The sequence below is a fragment of the Pseudophryne corroboree genome, chromosome 10 (assembly GCF_028390025.1).
Source record: "Pseudophryne corroboree isolate aPseCor3 chromosome 10, aPseCor3.hap2, whole genome shotgun sequence".
Lineage (NCBI taxonomy): Eukaryota > Metazoa > Chordata > Amphibia > Anura > Myobatrachidae > Pseudophryne > Pseudophryne corroboree.
In genome coordinates this window covers 340,753,328-340,757,214 of record NC_086453.1, presented here as the reverse complement: position 1 = coordinate 340,757,214, position 3,887 = coordinate 340,753,328, and the positions used below count along the sequence as shown (strand labels likewise).

The 3,887-nt window shown below is 44.9% G+C and overlaps 1 pseudogene; it reads right to left on the bottom strand.

The window, feature by feature from the left end:
* Nucleotides 1-961: 961 nt before the first annotated feature.
* On the bottom strand, nt 962-1,574 carry LOC134965612 (ferritin heavy chain, oocyte isoform-like; annotated as a pseudogene).
* Nucleotides 1,575-3,887: the final 2,313 nt, after the last annotated feature.

Here is a 3,887-nt window from a genome sequence, read left to right as displayed (position 1 = left end):
CATAGCGTTTGCATGGCTGCTAAAAATTGCTAGGGAGTGAACAACTCGGAATGACCACCGTTGACATTAGGGTCTGCTAATAGGAGAATACGGTATGACGGCAACTGAGCACTTCATATAGAAAAACACTGAGGTGATAATTACATCTTCTTATTGTCTGGCACCAGACTCTGAGGATGATTGGGACATACTGTATAGTATTAAGAACTCGACAACCGCAAATATTGTATTCTTATTGGTGTGTGTTACTACGTGCTAAAGTGTTTCTAAAAACTGCGGGTTGGGGTATTACATCCCTAATTCACGAGCCTTTATACTGTGACGATTTAAAAAAAAAATGTTTTAAATGTATATTAGTTGTCATTAACACTTATTAACACAATTAGCCGCAATATCGCAGTTTTGCAATAAATAATTCTGTTTCCTATTAGCAGTGATAATTTATCACTTGGGACCCTCGTTCCCCTGAATGACTAATAAGGCACTTAGAAGCTTTTAATTATTTTTAATTAGTCCATAATGACATGTCATTTTTGGGGTTAAAAAAATGCAATGTAATGGATATAGGGATACAAGGTATGGGACAGGTATATTGGGGTGCTTTATGGGTGGGACAAGTGTTTTTAGGCTTGCAGGTGGGAGTAATCGGTCTGTTTCCACTTTTTTTTAAAACTCCCCTAAAATGACCAAAATATATACATACCATTTTTATGTACCCCAAATTTAATGAGAGCATTTATTTTACCGAAAAAAATAGCTTACTATCATTTATTCACATTTAAAAAAAAATGCATATAACAGCCATTTGGCCCAATTGAATTAAACCAAATACTTTTTATTTTATTTTTTTTACTTGTAGAATAACTTTATTGGAGGCAAAAATATAGCAGAGAAACAAAACAGAGGATTTAACAAATAAAATAGAACATGTATAGAGGAGAGTGCAGGACACGAAGGTGGGAGATCAGTCATGGCACTCCCCTAGAGTGTGTTTGTCAAAGAGGTATTCAGCCATGCCATTCTGTGGGGCTCCCATTCTGCGCAGGTTGGTCACATGGTCTCCCAGCTCCTCCATGGACTTCACCTGCTCATCCAAGTAGTGGGTTTCCAGGAAATCACAGAGATGAGGGTCATTCCGTTCAGTTGCCAGTTTGTGCAGATCCAATAGGGATTGGTTAACATTTTTCTCTAGCTGCAGGGCACATTCTAAGGCTTCCAAACCACTGCCCCACTCATCCCGATCTGGCTTCTTCACGTCCTGCAGGAAAATCCGTCCCCCCACGTTGGTTCTGTTGTTTCATAAGTTTCTCTGCATGTTCACGCTCCTCATGGGATTGGTGCAGAAAGTATTTTGCAAAGTTCTTTAATGCCACGTCCTCACGATCAAAGTAATAAGACATGGATAGGTACACATAGGAGGCATACGGCTCCAGGTTGACCTGGCGGTTGATTGCAGCCTCGCAATCCTGGTGGAAGTTCTGGCGGATCTGGGAGCTCATAGTGTCCGGTTGAGGGTTCCGTACAAGCACTGTTGAAGCGGGAACCGCACTGTATGTATCCTCACACGATGCAGCAAGAGCGATCTATCTAAACCAAATACTTTTATTATCACCACTAATAGACTTCTATAATGTTTTCCTAACTTAGTTTGGCTTTTGGGAGGTACAGGCAGATTTCCCCACTTTCTCCTACAATTATCTCAGCTTCTGCCGGCTAGAATTATCGCACGATTCCCATTATCGCCATTTTGGAATAGGATAGGTGCGATAAACAGGAGCACGCAGGCTGCGATAAGCCGATTTTTCAGGAGATAGGTGCGATAACATTAGCCAGGATCGCGTATCGCGTAATCGCTGCTAATTGGATGCCTCCATAGTATTCAGGTACTCGTTTATTTTTGCTGTGGTGATTTAATAACACACACTGCGCATAATCAGGTTCATTGCAGCAGTATTTTTATACGTTAACTTGTGATAGAAAAATAATAATTTACTCACCGGTAATTCTATTTCTCGTAGTCCGTAGTGGATGCTGGGCCTCCGTAAGGACCATGGGGAATAGTGGCTCCGCAGGAGACTGGGCACAACTAAAAGAAAGCTTTAGACTACTGGTGTGCACTGGCTGCTCCCACTATGACCCTCCTCCAGACTTCAGTTAGGATACTGTGCCCGGAAGAGCTGACACAATAAGGAAGGATTTTGAATCCCGGGTAAGACTCATACCAGCCACACCAATCACACCGTATAACTTGTGATAACTATACCCAGTTAACAGTATGATAACAACTGAGCCTCTCAACAGATGGCTCAACAATAACCCTTTAGTTAAACAATAACTATATACAAGTATTGCAGACAATCCGCACTTGGGATGGGCGCCCAGCATCCACTACGGACTACGAGAAATAGAATTACCGGTGAGTAAATTCTTATTTTCTCTGACGTCCTAAGTGGATGCTGGGACTCCATAAGGACCATGGGGATTATACCAAAGCTCCCAAATGGGCGGGAGAGTGCGGATGACTCTGCAGCACCGAATGGGCAAACTCTAGGTCCTCCTCAGCCAGGGTGTCAAACTTGTAGAATTTAGCAAATGTGTTTGACCCCGACCAAGTAGCTGCTCGGCAAAGTTGTAGAGCCGAAACCCCTCGGGCAGCCACCCAAGAAGAGCCCACCTTCCTCGTGGAATGGGCTTTCACAGATTTAGGATGCGGCAGTCCAGCCGCATGTGCAAGCTGAATCGTACTACAGATCCAGCGAGCAATAGTCTGCTTTGAAGCAGCTGCACCCAACTTGTTGGGTGCATACAGGATAAATAGGGAGTCAGTCTTTCTGACTCCAGCTGTCCTGGAAACATAAATTTTCAGGGCCCTGACTACGTCCAACAACTTGGAAGCCTCCAAGTCTTTAGTAGCCGCAGGCACCACGATAGGTTGGTTCAGATGAAAGGCTGATACCACCTTAGGGAGAAATTGGGGACGAGTCCTCAATTCTGCCCTATCCATATGGAAAATCAGATAAGGGCTTTTACATGACAAAGCCGCCAATTCTGATACACGCCTGGCCGAAGCCAAGGCCAACAACATGACCACTTTCCACGTGAGATACTTCAATTCCACGGTTTTAAGTGGCTCAAACCAATGTGACTTTAGGAAATCCAACACCACGTTGAGATCCCAAGGTGCCACTGGAGGCACAAAAGGGGGCTGAATATGCAGCACTCCCTTAACAAAAGTTTGAACTTCAGGTAGTGAAGCCAGTTCTCTCTGGAAGAAAATCGATAGAGCCGAAATCTGGACCTTAATGGAACCCAATTTTAGGCCCATAGTCACCCCTGACTGTAGGAAGTGCAGGAAACGGCCCAGCTGAAATTCTTCTGTTGGGGCCTTCCTGGCCTCACACCACGCAACATATTTTCGCCATATGCGGTGATAATGGTTTGCGGTTACTTCTTTCCTAGCTTTAATCAGCGTAGGAATGACTTCCTCCGGAATGCCCTTTTCCTTCAGGATCCGGTGTTCAACCGCCATGCCGTCAAACGCAGCCGCGGTAAGTCTTGGAACAGACAGGGCCCCTGCTGCAGCAGGTCCTGTCTGAGCGGCAGAGGCCATGGGTCCTCTGAGATCATTTCTTGAAGTTCCGGGTACCAAGCTCTTCTTGGCCAATCCGGAACAATGAGTATAGTTCTTACTCCTCTTCTCCTTATTATCCTCAGTACCTTTGGTATGAGAGGAAGAGGAGGGAACACATAAACCGACCGGTACACCCACGGTGTCACTAGAGCGTCCACAGCTATCGCCTGCGGGTCTCTTGACCTGGCGCAATATCTTTCTAGCTTTTTGTTTAGGCGGGACGCCATCATGTCCACCTGTGGCCTTTCCCAACGGT